General features: G+C 39.0%; 1 long non-coding RNA gene across 1 annotated transcript; it reads right to left on the bottom strand.

Moving 5' to 3' along the window:
- Positions 1 to 1467: 1467 nt before the first annotated feature.
- On the bottom strand, positions 1468 to 20371 carry LOC132116626 (uncharacterized). Its single transcript, XR_009425667.1, has 3 exons — positions 20353 to 20371; positions 20037 to 20130; positions 1468 to 1509 (listed from the first exon to the last, which is right to left on the bottom strand). It is a non-coding gene; the product is annotated as an uncharacterized LOC132116626 (long non-coding RNA).

Raw genomic sequence — 20371 nt, 5'->3', positions numbered from 1 at the left:
TGCATGAGGAAATGGGCTGAGAATAGAAATAATCATTGGCCCAGATGAGGACAGGAATCGTGTTTGTGCTGTTTTTCTGCTGATTAAGAGAGAATACAAACGTCCTCACCTTACAAATGGTCTTCAAAAGCAAAAACGCCGTCGAATGCATAATTCTGTTAGAAAGTGTGACATGTTCAAGCAAAACAGACACTATTTTTGGAATTGGCTGCTCAAAATCAGTAAGAAACACATTGGATTCCATTCAAATAAGATGCAGGGTGGTGTTTTGTGCCATGATGCATGTCACAAACTATTTCACAGAGTTTTGAAATCTGGTTTATTTTTATTTCTGTAACCAAAGAAACACAAACGTACACACAAACAAAATGCATGGATGTTGAATCAGGGGCATGTGTTTTTTGTCATAAGATTAAATCTCAAAAGTAAAGCAAATGCAGTCACATTCAAAGTTCAGAAGTGAAATCTTTTGTAGGGTTCAGGTGAAGTTGTTTCTGTGGTCTCCACCTGTTCTTTGGACCACACAGAGCATCCGAGTGTTTGTACCACAGCTCTCCCAGCTGACAGACCTCCACTTCTGCACGACAGGTTTTAAGTCCAGCTGAGATGCATGAAATAAAACTAGTGGCTATGTCTGTTTTAGTGCTGCAATATATTATATGCATGCTGTGCACAGTATGCAAATTTGTAAGCACAGAACTTCCACAAAAGCACTGTATCCAATGTATGACTCATTATTCGATTTGACAGCAACAAAAAAAATTTTTTAAACATAAGATTAAAAATGCAAAACATTTTTTTAATGAAATTCTGTTTTAATTGAATTTTTCTTCTGGTCCAGTAAAATAATAAGTCAAAAGCCTAAAAGGATACAATTTTACTTTTAGTTAATTCATCATGCTGTAAATGTAAGCTCAAGTTGAGCTGATTTCTTAATGTTTTTGAAAGTCTCTTCTCCTCACCAAGGCTGCATTTATTTGATCAAAAAAATAAAAATGTTAACTTTGTGAAATATTATTACAATTAACTGTTTGCTATGTGAATATATAGTAAAATGTATTTTATTTCTGTGATTACTCCAGTCTTCAGTGTCACATGATCTTACAGAAATATGCTTTTCTGAACAGTCTTCTAGTTTCCACCCACAAGCGTCCAAAACCTCCCTCTGTCCCTCATTACTCATCTCTGTGTTAGTGAAACACGCTTAGACAGTGAAACTCAAACACGCTCTCTGAAAACAAGACGCTTCTGAAACAGCAGGTACAACAGAGTTAAAGAGCGAGAGGAAACTATAATCTATGAAATCAGGTCCAAAACCCCCAAACATTACATCAACCTCAAACCCACATAAAATAATGATAACAAATCAGCCACAAGTGAAGGTCCCTTACTCAAGAACACAGTCATTCACACACAAGTGTTACTTACTTATGCTGATTATCAGTGTCACAGACTGCAAATATGTATCAATCAGATCCAAATAAAACAAGACAAATGTGCATCCAAGTGCTACGAAGAAGAGAGATACAGAGAAAAAAAAAGCAAAAATCTTTTTACCATGTTTTTGTGGAAGTCTGGCATTGCACAGCCAAGAAAACTGTCAAAAAAATTCCACCACAATTGAATAAATTAAATAAATTGAATAAAATTATATTTGATAATAATAATAAACTTTAAACAGTGCTTTTAAGAGTAGGTTCTCAAGGTACTTTACACAAAAACATACAAAGCATAACAGAACAATTAAGTAAACACTAACCTAAAAAGTATGTTTTTAGTCAAGTCAAGTCAAGTCTGCTTTATTGTCAATTCTTTCACATTTACAGTACATACATACAGAGAATCGAAATTGCGTTACTCTCAGACCCCCGGGAAGGGAATGTAAAAAAGACATATAATAAAATTAAAAATAAAGTTAAATAAAGCAGTGCAAGGCACATGGCAGATAGAGTGCAAATCAATGAAGTGAACAACAGTGCAGATAAAATCTTATTTAGTCTGATTAAAGTGACAAAGGGCTCAAGAGCAGTTATTTTATTTAACTAACTGATGAGGTAGTAGAATGACGTCAGTTCCATTGAATGAGGAAGTGAGCAGACCAATACTGCACAAAGTGACTAGTGCATGCCATAATATATTAGTGTGTGGGGGGGGGGGGGATCTGGGGGTGGTTTCATAGTAATGACTTTATGAACTACTTTACTTCTAAAATTGATACTATTAGAGATAAAATTGCAACCATTCAGCCGTCAGCTACAGTATCACATCAGACAGTGCACTGTAGACCCCCTGAGGAACAGTTCCACTCATTCTCTACTATAGGAGAGGAAGAATTGTATAAACTTGTTAAATCATCTAAACCAACAACATGTATGTTAGACCCTATACCATCTAAGCTCCTAAAAGAGGTGCTTCCAGAAGTCATAGATCCTCTTCTGACTATTATTAATTCCTCATTGTCATTAGGATATGTCCCCAAAACCTTCAAACTGGCTGTTATTAAGCCTCTCATCAAAAAACCACAACTTGACCCCAAAGAACTAGTTAATTATAGTCCAATCTCGAATCTCCCTTTTCTGTCCAAGATACTAGAAAAGGTGGTATCCTCACAATTATATTCCTTCTTAGAGAAAAATGGTATATGTGAGGATTTCCAGTCAGGATTTAGACCGTATCATAGTACTGAGACTGCTCTCCTTAGAGTTACAAATGATCTGCTCTTATCATCTGATCGTGGGTGTATCTCTCTATTAGTTTTATTGGATCTTAGTGCTGCGTTCGACACAATTGACCACAACATTCTTTTGCATAGACTTGAACACTTAGTTGGCATCAGTGGAAGTGCATTAGCATGGTTTAAATCATACTTATATGACCGCCATCAGTTCGTAGCAGTGAATGAAGATGTATCCTATCGATCACAAGTGCAGTATGGAGTACCTCAAGGCTCAGTATTAGGCCCACTACTCTTCACGCTTTATATGTTACCCTTGGGAGATATCATCAGGAAACATGGTGTTAGCTTTCACTGTTATGCTGATGATACTCAGCTCTATATTTCTTCGCAGCCCGGTGAAACACACCAATTTGAAAAACTAATGGATTGCATAGTCGATATAAAAAACTAGATGACGAGTAATTTCTTACTGCTAAATTCTGAAAAAACAGAGGTGTTAATTATAGGACCTAAAAACTCTGCTTGTAATAACCTAGAACACTGTCTAAGACTTGATGGTTGCTCTGTCAATTCTTCGTCATCAGTTAGGAACCTAGGTGTGCTATTTGATCGCAATCTTTCCTTAGAAAGCCACGTTTCTAGCATTTGTAAAACTGCATTTTTCCATCTCAAAAATATATCTAAATTACGGCCTATGCTCTCAATGTCAAATGCAGAAATGTTAATCCATGCATTTATGACCTCAAGGTTAGATTATTGTAATGCTTTATTGGGTGGTTGTTCTGCACTCTTAGTAAACAAACTACAGCTAGTCCAAAATGCAGAAGCAAGAGTTCTTACTAGAACCAGGAAGTATGACCATATTAGCCCGGTCCAGTCAACACTGCACTGGCTCCCTATCAAGCATTGTATAGATTTTAAAATATTGCTTATTACTTATAAAGCCCTGAATGGTTTAGCACCTCAGTATTTGAATGAGCTCCTTTTACATTATAATCCTCTACGTCCGCTACGTTCTCAAAACTCAGGCAATTTGATAATACCTAGAATATCAAAATCAACTGCGGGTGGCAGATCCTTTTCCTATTTGGCGCCTAAACTCTGGAATAACCTACCTAACATTGTTCGGGAGGCAGACACACTCTTGCAGTTTAAATCTAGATTAAAGACCCATCTCTTTAACCTGGCATACACATAACATACTAATATGCTTTTATTATCCAAATCCGTTAAAGGATTTTTAGGCTGCATTAATTAGGTAAACCGGAAACACTTCCCATAACACCCTATGTACTTGCTACATCATTAGAAGAATGGCATCTACGCTAATATTTGTCTGTTTCTCTCTTGTTCAGAGGTCACCGTGGCCACCAGATCCAGTCTGTATCCAGATCAGAGGGTCACTGCAGTCACCCGGATCCAGTACGTATCCAGACCAGATGCTGGATCAGCACCTAGAAAGGACCTCTACATCCCTGAAAGACAGCGAAGACCAGGACAACTAGAGCCCCAGATACAGATCCCCTGTAAAGACCTTGTCTCAGAGGAGCACCAGGACAAGACCACAGGAAACAGATGATTCTTCTGCACAATCTGACTTTGCTGCAGCCTGGAATTGAACTACTGGTTTCGTCTGGTCAGAGGAGAACTGGCCCCCCAACTGAGCCTGGTTTCTCCCAAGGTTTTTTTCTCCATTCTGTCACCGATGGAGTTTCGGTTCTTTGCCGCTGTCGCCTCTGGCTTGCTTAGTTGGGGACACTTCGGCCTAGTCCACACGGACACGGGTATTTTTATAACCGGAGTTTTTCCTCCTGCGTTTAAAAAAAAAATCCCGTCCACATGAAAACGCCAAAACATGCTATCAAGCGCTGTCAAGAGCATGCCACACCAGCAGGCGGCGATATAACCCAAATTGTAAAGTCACCTTGGCCAATCAGAAGCAGTCAGCAGCACACAATCTGACGTCAAACACAGCGGATAACGGCGCACACTCTGACGTCGCAAGGCAAAACCCCCAATTATACTGTCCACACGACAACACTGCAACCGGCGTTTCTGAAAATGCTCACCCTGGCCGTAGTTTTCAAAAATGTTCGGTTTCGGTGCCCTGAAACTGCGTTTTCGTGTGGACGAAAGGCCGAACCGCGTAAAAAAAGTCACGGTTATAAAAATACCCGTGTCCGTGTGGACAGGGCCTTCATCTACAGCGATATCGTTGACTTGATTGCAAATAAATGCACAGACACTATTTAACTGAACAGAGATGACAAAACTGAATCCAATGATGAACTGCCTTTAACAATCATTTTTGCATTATTGACACTGTTTTCCTAATGAATGTTGTTCAGTTGCTTTGACGCAATGTATTTTGTTTAAAGCGCTATATAAATAAAGGTGACTTTGACATAGTTTAGTGGTGCCTGGGGCAGAAGAGGTAAAGAGACGCTGTTGTGATTTCTTGGCCAGTGCTGCGGTGTTGTCGGTCCAGGAGAGGTCCTCTGTGATGTGCACACCCAGGAACTTGGTGCTGCTCACTCTCTCCACAGTCGCACCGTTGAGGGTCAGAGGAACGTGCTGAGTGTGTGCTCTCCTGAAGTCTACAACAATCTCCTTCGTCTTCTCCACGTTCAGAGAGAGATTGTTGTCCCTGCACCACCTGGCTAGGTGGCTCACCTCGCTCCTGTAGTTTGTCTCATCTTTGTTGCTAATGAGACCCACCACAGTCGTGTCATCCGCAAACTTAATAAAGAGGTTGGAGTTGTGTGTTTAGATTTAGACTTTACAAGTGCATAAATTCTTTGCATGAAAATGCCTTATCCCCTACAGCTCACAAGTGTGTTTTTGGAACAGCCTAAAGACCAGTTTGGAAGGAGTGCAAGCAACACTTAAGCCGCTTTCACACTGCACGTCGGACCAGGCATATTGCAGGAACATTGCCGGGTCGCCTTCTGTGTGAAAGCAACCACGTCCCAGGATTCATTCCGGCATTGAACCCGGGTCGGGGACCTAGTAACATTGCTATGTTCAACCCGGGATGAGCGCTGTGTGAACAAAAGCCAGATCTAATGCCTTGTCAAAGTGACTCTTTTACAGGCTGTTTTTAAGGAAGATCAACGTTCGCGACGAAAAAATATGTGCAAACTGTAATGAAGCAGAGATCAGTTCCTCACTTTCCGCGGTGACGCCAAGATCGTTCGATTGCTTCAGTGAAAGTATAACGTGCCTAACGTTTTCGACTCGTACATTACATGTCACGCCCTGATGTCACGTGTCGTTACGGGATCTTTACGGATTGAGTCTTAAAGCACGCACATATCCCGGGTAATCACTGGCAGGGTGAAAGTGCAAAATCTAGCGACCCGGGAACAATTGCCGGAACACTTTACCCGTGTATTTGCTGGAATGGCAGTGTGAAAGGGGCTTTAGGAGAAGCATATAAAGTTAGTTTATGTGCATATGGCAGAAATGTACAGAAAAATAAGTTAAAGATGTAATCAAACAGACAGTGAACACTATTAACAGGAATTATTATATGATGCAATCACACTTATAGCAAAATTTGGGGTAACACTTTAGAATACTGTTTCTTACTACATAACTAATAAGGAATTATTGAAGAACTAACAGGTGATTATTCATTAACACTTAACTCACTACTGTTAACTACTAAGAAAGATGTGTTAATTAATCAGTATGTAATATAATTTTATGATTGTGTTAAGTAACAGTTAGCTAATCAGTAACTAATATATTCTGTGATACCTCCTGAAGAACTACTATTAATTATCTATTAGTTAGGGTTCAAGAAAAATAACTATGAAATAACTACTACTGAACAGTTATACGCAAATAATCACTATAATAATCAGGCTGTGTCCCACAAATCAAGTACTTGAGTAAAAGTACAGATACCTCAATAAAATATTACTCCAGTAAAATTATAAGTAGGCCTATTTATTTTAAAAATTACTTGAGTAAAAGGACAAGTACAAAGTACTACTACAGTAGCAACTTTGTTACAGCCCACTTGTTAGCTTATAATGGAAATGAAATATGGATTTTGTTTGCTTCTAAATTATTAACTTTTGATTATGACATGTCTGTTAAATTAGTTAAAATGTGGGCAGTATACATGTTAAAATGGAATAAAATATGCTGTATTAAGAAATGTTCTCATCTGAAATAAACAGATTTTAGTCAAAATGATGTAGTTTATTATTATTTACTAATAGGTTCACTTTAGAATACTGTTAAAGATTCTAAGTAAGTCCTGCAAAATTATCTGATAATTCTTTATTAATTACTAATGGGTTCTCAACATTGTCACTTTAGAATAGGCCTAATATTTCAGGTTCAAAATAAGTCCTGCAGTATTATTTGATAACTAATTATTAATTACTAATGGGTTCCCAACATTTTCACTTTAGAATAGGCCTAATATTTCAGGTTTGAAATAAGTCCTGCAGAATTATTTGATAATTCTTTATTAATTACAAATTGGATACCTGTATTTTCACTTTTCCTCAGGCTTTGCCTTACATACAGAAATTTAATTAATGATAATGTGGTATATGCTGAGGAGGCACCCATAAAGTACTATAAATAAAATATAAAAACTAAGGTAAGTTATCACAAGGCACTGGAGTCATGGTGGGGTTCCTACTGGAAGCTGATTTCTTACAAAACACACCCACAAAACAATTCAATACACAGGCAAAACCTCTATAAAATGTATTGCATTTATTAATATTGCAGTTTCATACTACTACTACTATTGCTAATAACATTTATATGAAAGGGTCACAATTCAATGTAATTGTGTATAACTGTTCATTAGTAGTTACTTCATAGTTATTTTTCTTGAACCCTAACTAATAGATAATTAATAGTAGTTCTTCAGGAGGTATGACAGAATACATTAGTTATTGATTAGCTAACTGTTACTTAACACAATCATAAAATTATATTACATACTGATTAGTTAACACATCTTTCTTAGTAGTTAACAGTAGTGAGTTAAGTGTTAATGAATAATCACCTGTTAGTTCTTCAATAATTCCTTATTAGTTATGTAGTAAGTAAGAAACAGGATTCTAAAGTGTTACCAAATTTGGTAGTTCTGTATGTTGTTTCAGGGTTAGCATCATCTTAGGTCCTCTGAGTGTTTGGCATCATCTCTTCTCAGGTGTTCTGGATCCAGACTGGAGCTTGTGTAAATCACAGTTACCACGGGATTAACAGAGAAACAAATAGAGACATAATTAGCAAAGCTGCTGTTCCAAACAAGTCAAAGTAATTAGTTTAAACCAAGCTAAAGAATAATAATGCACATTCGATCAGATATAACTGCAGTTCAAAATTATGAGATGCATTATTTGAATGCAGATGCAACTACACTCACAATTTAAGAGATACATTATTCGAATGCTTGGCGAAAGAGATGTGTTTTTAATCTAGATTTAAACAGAGAGAGTGTGTCTGAACCCCGAACATTATCAGGAAGGCTATTCCAGAGTTTATGAGCCAAATGTGAAAAAGCTCTACCTCCTTTAGTGGACTTTTCTATCCTAGGAACTACCAAAAGTCCAGCGTTTTGTGACCTTAGGGTGCGTGATGGGTTGTAGCGTGGTAGAAGGCTAGTTAGGTATGCAGGAGCTAAACCATTTAGGGCCTTATAGGTAAGTAATGATAATTTATAACTGATAATTAATAGGTAGCCAGTGCAGAGACTGTAAAATTGGGGTAATATGATCATATTATTTTGACCTGGTAAGGACTCTAGCCCCTGCATTTTGGACTACCTGTAGCTTGTTTATTGAAGAAGCAGGACAACCACCTAGAAGTGCATTACAATAGTCCAGTCTAGAGGTCATGAATGCATGGAATAGCTTTTCTGCATCAGAAACAGATAACATGTTTCGTAGCTTGGCAATGTTTCTAAGATGGAAGAATGCTGTTTTTGTAACATTGGAAATATGATTTTCAAAAGACAAATTGCTGTCTAATATAACACCAAGATTTTTGACTGTAGAGGAAGTAACAGTACATCCGTCTAGTTGCAGATTGTAATCTACAAGATTCTGTGCACTGTTTTTTGGTCCAATAATTAATATCTCTGTCTTATGTGAATTAAATAGGAGAAAATTATTGATCATCCAATCTTTTAAATTTTTAACACTCTGTAAGCTTAGATAATTTAGAAGTTTCACCTGGTCTCGTTGAGATATATAGTTGAGTATCATCAGCATAACAGTGGAAACTAATCCAATATTTTCTAATAATATTACCAAGGGGCAACATGTATATTGAAAATAGCAGAGGACCTGGGACAAATCCTTGTGGCACTCCATATTTTACTGGTGATAAATGGATGACTCCCCATTCAAATAAACAAAATGGTAGCGATCAGACAGGTAAGATCTAAACCATCTTAGAGCCTGCCCTTGAATACCTGTATAGTTTTGTAATCGATCTATGAGTATGTCATGATCTATGGTGTCGAACGCAGCACTAAGATCAAGTAAAACTAGCAATGATAGTTTTAAAAAACTAGATATGATCCTATATTTGTAAAGCACTGCAGTTTATCTTTGGGTGCGATGGATGAAACTGAAGTATTAGACGCTGTAGAATCGTAGAATAGTTTCTACATTAAATTTAACAGACACTTAATAGATTGGACAGCTCAAGTACTTATTAGTCTTATTAGTACTTATTGGCTTATTAGTCATATGGAGCGAAGTTTCCTGGAGATGTTGACTCTGCTGGTCAATGGATATAAATGGAAAAAAAGAGTTGAGTTATTTTTTTTTTTTGATGCACTCCTATAGATCCACAGATATGAAATAATAAATCATAACACACTACAGCATTATGAATATCATAAAAATCACATACAATCCATTGGAAGAAAATGGATAGAGTTGCACAGATAGATGTTTGAAAAAATAAATACGTCAGTGAAGAAAATATCGTACATTATAAAAGATTAAAATATGGCTTTTGAAGGTATTTTAAATTAATTTATGATCTTTCTTAGAAGTGAAGATTGTGTTTGAAATAACAGATGAATGCAGGAGGTACAAAACAAATGTAAAGTGGAGGTGTGCCGTTTAAATGTTGTGTTTATGTGATAATATTTGTCTGATGGTTACAAGTCATTTGTTTTATGTGTTTAAAACCCATTTTTGAAGTCAATAGAACACAATTTATAATATAAAGTTATGAATGTAAATGTATACATTTTTTAATTAATGCATTATTTATAAATAAATAATAATAATGAATTATTTTAAAACATTACAAAACTAGTTAAAACATTATGTATGATAAAAATACAATTATATATAAAATAAATAAATAAATGCTTTGTTTTTAAAATGTGTGATTTAAAAACTATTTATAGTATGAAATTATTTTTGAGTAATATACATTTTTAATTATAAACAAATTGTAATAATACATTATTTGAAAACAAACCTTGTTAAAATCAATATAAAATAATGAATTTTAAATACCATGAATTAATAAACAAATTTAATCAATCAATAAAATTATTTATAAAAATATTTTAAAATAAATAATAATAAAAGAAAATGATATAAGTAATAAAATAGGCATAATAAAATACATATTAAATAACAGACATATCTTAACAGGACCACTAGTGTTAACCTCTGAGCTCCTGGTCACATCACGTCATGTCTTAAACAGAGAAAAAAGAAAACAAGAGAGAACATACATAAGCTATTTTCAGCATCTCCACAAGGTCATGTCAGCACTGACTTGCTTAGTTCGGCCAACAGCTCAAGGACATGGACATTACAATTATAGCGCATCCAGAGAGTTGAGAGCACTCGCGTAGCTACGGGTGGGCCTGGGCCCACCACCTGTCAGTCAGGCCCATCCAGTCATTGGCTTCACAATGTAGCCTAACAATATTCAACAATAATGTATTTTTGACACGAACATTAGTAAGTTGCTCTGTTTCATTTTAGTTTAACATACTTAGCTAAACTTCAGTATCCCTCTGTGAAATGTGCTCGTCGTTGTGAAGGGGGGATGGGCTGTTCGCAATCTGACTGCGAAAAGCTATGCGGGCATTTCATCATCACCATGACAACCAAACAAGAATCAAGAAACATTAAGATTTATTTTTATAGGTCAAGTATTGTGATAATCGCAACAGAAGGAGTAAATTATGTTGCAATTATCACAATACTTGACCTATAAAAATAAATCTTAATGTTTCTTGATTCTTGTTTGGTTGTCATGGTGATTATGAAACTCCCGCGTCAGATTGCGAACAGCCCATCCCCCCTTCACAACGACGTGGTGCACATTTCACAGAGGGACACTGAAGTTTAGCTAAGTATGAAAAATGAAACAGAGCAACTTATTAAAGTTTCTTTTCCACTGTAAATCGGATAAAAACTAGTATCAGAGCAACAATGTTGACACATAGACTGAACTCTTTGTCCCTTCTCTCATTTGAGAGAGAATTGACTGAATCCTTGGACTATAACGAAGTCATTGCAGTGTTCAACTCAAAGCCCCGTCGTCTCCTGTTATAAGCGCATCAAAAGTAAGCCAATCTACGTTTACTATGTACACTAGTTGCCTAGTAAATGTTGTTATATAACGTGGTTTATGTGGCCGCTGAGCCAGACCAAGCATTGTTTTTACACACTGTCCACTACTGTCCTGCTGATTTAATGATGGTGTTTTTTGCATCTGTCAGATGCGCATGTGTGTGTGGTGTGGCCGCGCGCAGTGGAAATGCTCGTTATGTTCTTAACACTGCTTATGACATGATACATGCTTGTGCCTTCATTAAACCGTGGTGTATTCAAGAAGCAGGTGTACTGTAGTTGTGTTGGCCTATTTTGATAACAGATGCATTTTAGGCTGTGCCCACCTGATTTTCTCTGGGCCCACCTACTTTGTGATTCCTGGCTACGCTACTGGTTGAGAGAGAGATAGTGAGACAGAGAGAGAGAGAGAGAAAGAAAGAGAAGAGAAGAGAAGAGAAAGAGACATTAACCAGAGACAAGCATGTGTTATGCAGTGTTACTGTTGGATTTCAACCAAGGTCCAAAGTAAAAATAGAGACATTTTTTCTTTCTTTTAAACTCTGAAGTAGTATTTTATATGAGGTAGACCAGCATGCACATGAGCATGAGACATGAGAGCATAATCAAAATGCATTTAAAAAATATTAAACTCATGCAGGGAAGCCATGTGCACTGGTACAAAAAAAGGGATCTTAGATCTCTTAGTAAAAAGATGAGTCGAGCACAAAGGATGCAGGAAACACAGAAATAGATGCAATTAATTTTAGCTCAGCTCTTGTGAAGCTGTTCTTCACATGTGTGGTCTGATACATTGACGTCTGCTCTATGTGAGACGTGTCTGTTGACACATTCAAAGACCTCTGTGCTATACAGATGTCATCACCCTTTACAAGAAATAATCCAGCATCACTTTAAAAGCTAAAACCTCCTATGGTCATTGTGACGAGGGGGGCGGGGCCGAGGGACGTGGGAGCGAGGCCGGTGGAGTGATTGGAGATGAACTACACCTCTTCGACCCGCCGGTCTCGAGGCCCACAGAGGGGATGGAAGGATATAAAACTGGAGCGATGACAGTGAAGGACGAGAGAGGACCAGGCCTGGGCTTTTAGTTGTGTTTTGGTTTTTATTTGAGCGCACCAGTCGTCCGTGAGGGGCTGGTGCGATGTTTTGTGTTTATTTTGTATTATTAAAATGTTATTTGATTGTCCGCCGGTTCCCGCCTCCTTTTTGCCGATGACTAGGAAGTCTTATATCATTACAGTGGTGCCGAAGCCCGGGAGAAGGAGGGACGCGCTGCTGAAGATCCCTCGCCGCTGTGGTGAATCTGCGGTGCCATCGAGCAGGCGAGGAGTGTGCCGCCATGGACGCTCAAGGCGGTGGGCTGGAGTGAGTTGCCGGGGACGGGCGAGCTCGCTGTCGGCCGCCCACGATATGGAGGGGCGGCTGCCGTCCGTGAGGGAGCGGAGGAGTCGGCGCCGTTCGCCAGGTCGCCGGAGCCTGCTGCCATCCGCCGGAACGGGGAGGAGCAGGCAACGGGGGACTCCTGCCGGCTGCCCAAAACCGAAAGAGCCGTCGCCGTCCACCGGGCGGCGGAGGAGTGTCGTGCCATCCGCCGAGGGCCGTCCAGTGCCACCGCCAGGCACCGCGGAGGAGATCACCCAGCTGGTGGAGGGCCGAGCAACAGTGCGCCTGGGAACCGGATTTTTTTTTTTTTTTCCTCTCTCCCCTCTCTCGTCTCTGTCGCTCCTCCTTCCATCTCCTTTTCTCTCGCCTCGTCTGTCCTACCCCCAGGTTCCCGCAGGTCCCCGTGAACTGTCCCCCCCGGGGGGGGGGGGGGTAGAGTGCAGTCTCAGGAGTACCCCCCGGCCTGCAAGGGGCGATGGGGGTATGTGACGAGGGGGGCGGGGCCGAGGGACGTGGGAGCGAGGCCGGTGGAGTGATTGGAGATGAACTACACCTGTTAGACCCGCCGGTCTCGAGGCCCACGGAGGGGATGGAAGGATATAAAACTGGAGCGATGACAGTGAAGGACGAGAGAGGACCAGGCCTGGGCTTTTAGTTGTGTTTTGGTTTTTATTTGAGCGCACCAGTCGTCCGTGAGGGGCTGGTGCGCTGTTTTGTGTTTATTTTGTATTATTAAAATGTTATTTGATTGTCTGCCGGTTCCCGCCTCCTTCTTGCCGATGACTAGGAAGTCTTATATCATTACAGTCATCAAACATCTGACCTCATGTCTGTTTACACAATAAGTGTTAAGTGTAAATTATATACAGCTAAAATATATAACAGCTGATAAAAACACAATAATCCACTCTACTCCAGTCCATCAGTTAATGTGTGAGAATTATTGTGGTGTTTTTATCAGCTGTTTGGACACATTCTGACGGCACCCATTCACTGCAGAGGATCCATTACTAAATAAGTGACGCAATGCTACATTTCTCCAAATCTGCTAAACAAACAAACTCTTCTACATCATGGATGGCCAAAGTGGGAGTAAACTGGGGAGTACAAATTGCCAAATTGTCATTGGACGAACTACGCCTTTAAGTTGGCCGAGTTTATACAGTGCTGCCCATTAATATTGGCACCATTGGTGAATATAAGCAAAGGTGGCTGTGAAATTAAATCTGCGATGTTTATCCTTTTGATTTTTCATTAAAAAAAATTGACAAAATTCTAACCTTTCATGGAACTAAAACAATGGAAAGTAGAGGAAACCCACATTATGAAATAAAAAATTTTCTCTAGTTTACGTTAGCCAAAATTATTGGCACCCAATTATTGCAATGTCCTTTTCCCAAGATAACAGTTCTGATTTTTCTCCTATAAAGCCTGAAGAGTTTGGAGAACACCTGACAAGAGACCAGAGACCATTCCTTCATTCAGAATCTATCCAGATCCTCCAGATTCACAGCTCCATGTTGGTGCTTCTTCTCTTCAGTTCACTCCTCTCATTTTCTACAGGGTTCAGTTCAGGGAACTGAGACAGCCATGGCAGTGCCCAGTGACCCATTTTTGTGTTTTTATGTTTGTTTTGGATCATTGTCCTGATGGAAGATCCAAACATGGTGCATTATAAGATTTCTTACAGAGACAGTCAGGTTTAGATGTTTTATCTGTTGGTATTTGATAGAATCCATGATGCCATGCGTCTAAATAACTGTGTTTCATCTTACCATAGAAGCCAGTCCCATTTGAAGTTCCTGTCATGTCTGACAACTGAGTTTTTTTTTTTAATCCATTTGAACAAAATGTGGTAATATAGGGGTATTATTATTATTTTTTGTTTTTTTTGGCTTTCTGACCCCAATTCAAGTTTTTTCAATTCAAGTTTATTTGTATAGCGCTTTTTACAATACAAATCGTTACAAAGCACCTTTACAGAAAATTATGTTTCTACAATATTTAGTAGTAGCTTACGGTGGTGACTGTCAGTTTGTGCACGTTTGACAGGATTTTTAGAAAAAATTAATACATCCAGACTGGAGCTTGTGTAAATCCTAGTTACCACGGGATGTAAATCCCGTGGCAAAACATAGAAACAAAATAGAGACATCATTAGCATAGCTGCTGATCCAACAAAGTAAAATTAGTTTAAACCAAGCTAATGAATAAAAATGCACATTTGATCAGATGCAACTACACTCACAATTTAAGAGATACATTATTCGAATGCTTGTCGAAAGAGATGCGTTTTTAATCTAGATTTAAACAGAGAGAGTGTGTCTGAACCCCGAACATTATCAGGAAGGCTATTCCAGAGTTTGGGAGCCAAATGTGAGAAGGCTCTACCTCCTTTAGTGGACTTTGCTATCCTAGGAACTACCAAAAGTCCAGCGTTTTGTGACCTTAGGGTGCGTGATGGGTTGAAGCGTGGTAGAAGGCTAGTTAGGTACGCAGGAGCTAAACCATTTAGGGCCTTATAGGTAAGTAATGATAATTTGTAACTGATACGGAACTTAATAGGTAGCCAGTACAGAGACTGTAAAATTGGGGTAATATGATCATATTTTCTTGACCTCGTAAGGACTCTAGCCGCTGCATTTTGGACTACCTGTAGCTTGTTTATTGACGAAGCAGGACAACCACCTAGAAGTGCATTACAATAGTCCAGTCTAGAGGTCATGAATGCATGAACTAGCTTTTCTGCATCAGAAACAGATAACATGTTTCGTAGCTTGGCAATGTTTCTAAGATGGAAGAATGCAGTTTTTGTAACATTGGAAATATGATTTTCAAAAGACAAATTGCTGTCTAATATAACACCCAGATTTCTGACTGTAGAGGAAGTAACAGTACATCCGTCTAGTTGCAGATTGTAATCTACAAGATTCTGTGTAGTGTTTTTTGGTCCAATAATTAATATCTGTCTTATCCAAATTTAATTGGAGAAAATTATTTGTCATCCAATCTTTTACATTTTTAACACACTCTTGTCAGCTTAGATAATTGAGAAATTTCAGAGTATCATCAGCATAACAGTGGAAGCTAATTCCGTATTTTCTAATAATATTACCAAGGGGCAACATGTATATTGAAAATAGAAGGGGACCTAGGACGGATCCTTGTGGCACTCCATATTTTACTGATGATAAATGAGATGACACCCCATTTAAGTAAACAAAATGGCAGCGATAGGACAGGTAGGATCTAAACCATCTTAGAGCCTGCCCTTGAATACCTGTATAGTTTTGTAATCGATCTATGAGTATGTCATGATCTATGGTGTCGAACGCAGCACTAAGATCAAGACTAGAAATGAGATGCAGCCTTGATCTGACGCAAGAAGCAAGTCATTTGTAATTTTAACAAGTGCAGTTCCTGTGCTATGGTGGGGCCTGAAACCTGACTGAAATTCTTCATACAGATCATTTTTATGCAGGAAGGTGCTCAGTTGAGCAGACACAAACTTTTTCTAAAATTTTAGACATAAATGGAAGATTTGAAATAGGCCTATAATTTGCCAGTACACTAGGATCTAGTTTTGGTTTCTTAATAAGAGGCTTAATAACCGCCAGCTTGAATGGTTTTGGGACGTGACCTAAAGATAACGACGAGTTAATGATATTGAGAAGTGGTTCTTCGGCTACGGGTAACAACTCTTTCAGTAATTTAGTGGGTACAGGATCTAATAAACATGTTTTTGGTTTAGATACAGTGATAAGTTTATTAAGCTCTTCCTGTCCTATAGTTGTAAAGCACTGCAGTTTATCTTTGGGTGCGATGGATGAAACTGAAGTGTTAGACGCTGTAGAATCTACATTTGTTATTGTATTTCTAATGTTATCTATTTTATCAGTGAAGAAATTCATAAAGTCATTACTATTTAACGTTGGTGGAATATTTGAATCAGGTGGCGTCTGGTAATTTGTTAATTTAGCCACTGTGCTAAATAAAAACCTTGGATTGTTTTGGTTATTTTCAATGAGTTTGTGGATATGCTCTGCCCTAGCAGTTTTTAGAGCCTGTCTATAGCTGGACATACTGTTTTTCCATGCAATTCAAAAAATTTCCAAGTTAGTTTTTCTCCATTTGCGTTCAAGACTACGAGTTTCTTTCTTGAGAGAGTGAGTATTACTTTCATACCATGGCACAGTACGTTTTTCTCTAACCTTTTTCAATTTGATGGGGGCAACAGCTTCTAATGTATTAGAGAAAATAGTGCCCATGTTGTCAGTAATTTCGTCTAATTCATGTGTATTTTTGGGTACAAATAGCAGTTGAGATAGATCAGGCAGGTTATTTGCGAATCTGTCTTTGGTGGCTGGAACAATAGTTCTGCCCAGACGGTAACGCTGAGACAGTAGTAATAGTTAATATCAGTGATATGCAGCATGCACGATACAAGGAAATGGTCAGTAACATCATCACTTTGAGGTACAATACAGCAGTAAGATCGATTCCATGAGATATAATTAAATCTAGTGTATGATTAAAACGATGAGTGGGCCCGGTGACATTTTGCTTGACTCCAAAGGAGTTTATTAGGTCAGTAAACGCAAGTCCTGAGAGGAAGGTCTGAGAGGAAATCTGCAAATTCTTTTAGGAATTCTGTATACGGCCCTGGTGGTCTATACACAGTAGCCAGAGCAAGAGATACATTAGATTTCTTTTGCATGTCTGACAGTGTAACATTTAGCAGAAGTATTTCAAAAGAGTTAAACCTGTATCCTGTTTTCTGGGTAACATTGAGAATATCACTATATATTGTTGCAACACCTCCTCCACGACCAGTCTGACGGGGCTCATGCTTATAACAGTAGTTTGGTGGAGTGGACTCATTTAGACCAAAATAATCATTTGGTTTTAGCCAGGTTTCAGTCAAGCAGAGTACATCAAAACTATTATCTGTGATCATTTCATTTACAATAACTGCTTTGGGTGTGAGTGATCTAATATTTATGAGCCCAAACTTTAAAAATTGTTTTTGTTCATTTACTTTACATGTTTCTGGTTTAATTACGATAAGATTTTTTCTAGATCCTACATTATATTTATATTTTGACCTCACTATTCGGGGAACAGACACAGTCTTAACAGTTTTTACAGCACAAGTACTTTTATCATTTAAGCGGGTGGAACAAAATAATAGTTATTTGAGAATTGTCTTACTAGTCACATGGAGCGAAGTGTCCTGGAGATGTTGTCAGAGAGCATCTCCGATCCGACTCTGCTGGGGTGTTAGCCATCAGCGCGAAACAGCCTAGGACGCTCCCAGAAAAGATTCCAGTTAGCAGTTTCTGTTCTTTACACCATGACAACAACCATTCATTTAAAGTAAAAAGTCTACTGAACCTTTCATGTCCTCGTCGATACGTGGGCAGTGGTCCTGACATGATGATCGTCGCCGCGGGCGTCGTGCTGCGAACCGTCTCGATCAGGCTGCTGAAGTCTCTCATCAGCGTCTCCGTATGCAGCAGCGTGGTGTCGTTAACCCCGGCGTGAAGCACGACCGCTCTGGGGCTCTCGTCGGCCTTCAGGATCGCGGGTATCTGCGCAGAAACATCAAGAACACGAGCACCAGGGAAACAATGAGTGTGCACTTTACCTTCGGCTAACGTAGCACGGATGTGTTGGACGATGGAGTCTCCGATGATCACAGCGTTGCGCCCTGTCTCGCGGAGGGGAGCGAAGCGGTTCCGGATGGAGATCTCGAAGGCAGGAGGGGGAGAAGTCGTCGCCCGGGGCCCGGCTCGCGTCCTCCGCTGTGGATGCACCCAGGGTCCGTGGTGTCCTGGCGTCGGAGTGAAGGACATCTGGGAAGATCGCGTCCTGGGTGCCCCGGGCCTGTGCAGAGAAACACACGGAGTAGACGTGGTGGGACTGTTAACAGCATGCTGTATACTTACCCCGGACTTGTGAGCGTCAGCCCGGGATGATTCCAGCGCGGCTCTCCGCTCTCTCAGCTGGGCCTGCCTCACCTCCAGGTCGCAAATCTTTTTCCCCACGGCCTCGAGCTCGAGCTGAGCGTGTCCCCACCTGCAATCAAAGGTAGACATTCATCCGCCATTAAAGCAAGTAACAGTGAGTACAGCAGTGGTAATGTGTGTGAATAGAGTATTAGCAATGTAAGCGCAGTTAGCTGCAACCACACCGCTGATGCTAATGGGCTATAAGCTAATAGCGGACCCGGGAGATCAAAATAAAACTAGTGATAGCGAGGTGCTCTGATTGTTTTTGTTGTAGAATACAATAAAGGATATATTCACACATTATATAAACGGAAACGATGGTGTATAAAATTGATTTTTTTAAGTTAAAAATAGTCGATAAAAAGAATATAGTGACGGAGCTCAAACGCAGTACAGACGCCAACAACAAAGTGATTGCTGTGATTCGTGGAGTCTTTGTCCACTCAAACTCTCCTCCTCACATTGCATTAGGATGATATAAACACATGTCCTTTTCCAGGCATATTTATAATATCTTTAGTTCATTGGAACTTCTTAATTATGGCCCTGATGGTGGAAATGGCGACTTTCAATGCTTTAGCCATTTTATTACAATCACTTTCTATTTTGTGAAGCTCAACAATCTTATTCTGTACATCAGAACTGACTTCTTTGGTTTTACTGTGTGATGGATGATTAAGGGAATTTGGGCTTTGTGTTCCTCATATTATAATCCTGTGGAACAGGAAGTCATGGGTGGACATTCTCATGCTCATAATCACCCTGGTTTGCTAAAAATTTAAATATGAATAGGAATATACTTCAGAGATATTTTACCCATAAGAATTTCTAGGGGTGGTAGACAACATGCATTTTCGAAAAACATTTATTTCATAATGTGAGTTTCCCCTCACTCTTAGTTGTTTTACGTCAAGGAAGGCTTAGAAGTTAAAGGAAAGATCAAAAAGATAAATGATGCAGATTTATTTTCACAGCTGCCTTTGCTCATATTTACCAAAAGTGCCAATATTAGTGGGTGGCACTGTACACACACCTAATCTGAAACAACAGACCTCAGACAAAATGTAGAGGAGTAGCTTGTGTTCACATTTCTATTCTTTGCGTTTATTGTGGTTTATCATTGGCACGAACAACCTGACCACTTCTCATGACATTAGACTTTAAACCACCTTCAGAGCAAAGTGACTTACCAACAAGGAACGTTCACTTCCCAAATATTATAACCATGCCATGTCGCATAGTAATCAAACAAAACAGTATGTTTTCCTTTGCATATTTTAAATAATTTGACACAAGTTTAACATTTAAAAACTAAACTAACCTGGATATTAAAAGGAAAATAAATATATATTAGACTTAAGCCTTACTGACCTTGACAGGCAGGCCTCTTTGTGATGTAATTTCCTGTTTCATAGGGTTCTTGCAACATGACAACAACAGGCTTCCTACTGAACATCCTCCCTCCCTGAATATGTTTTAATATAATACAATGTTTTGACAAATAAATACAATTTAAAATCTAAACTATTCCACTCATAAAAATCACTAAAACTTTACTTAATGTATTTTATGTTTTGCTTTTTTACTAAAATAAAGGCATTTTGCCAAACGGGCATGCAAAATGGGAAAAGTTGGAGCAAGTGAATGAGCAAGAGAGAGAGAAAGTAAATGAAAGGCTTTGGCTCACTGTAATTGCTCATGAGTTT

Source organism: Carassius carassius, chromosome 36, assembly GCF_963082965.1.
Source record: "Carassius carassius chromosome 36, fCarCar2.1, whole genome shotgun sequence".
Classification (NCBI taxonomy): domain Eukaryota; kingdom Metazoa; phylum Chordata; class Actinopteri; order Cypriniformes; family Cyprinidae; genus Carassius; species Carassius carassius.
The sequence above is the reverse complement of the archived record's forward strand: the minus strand, read 5'-3'. Positions and strand labels throughout refer to the sequence as shown.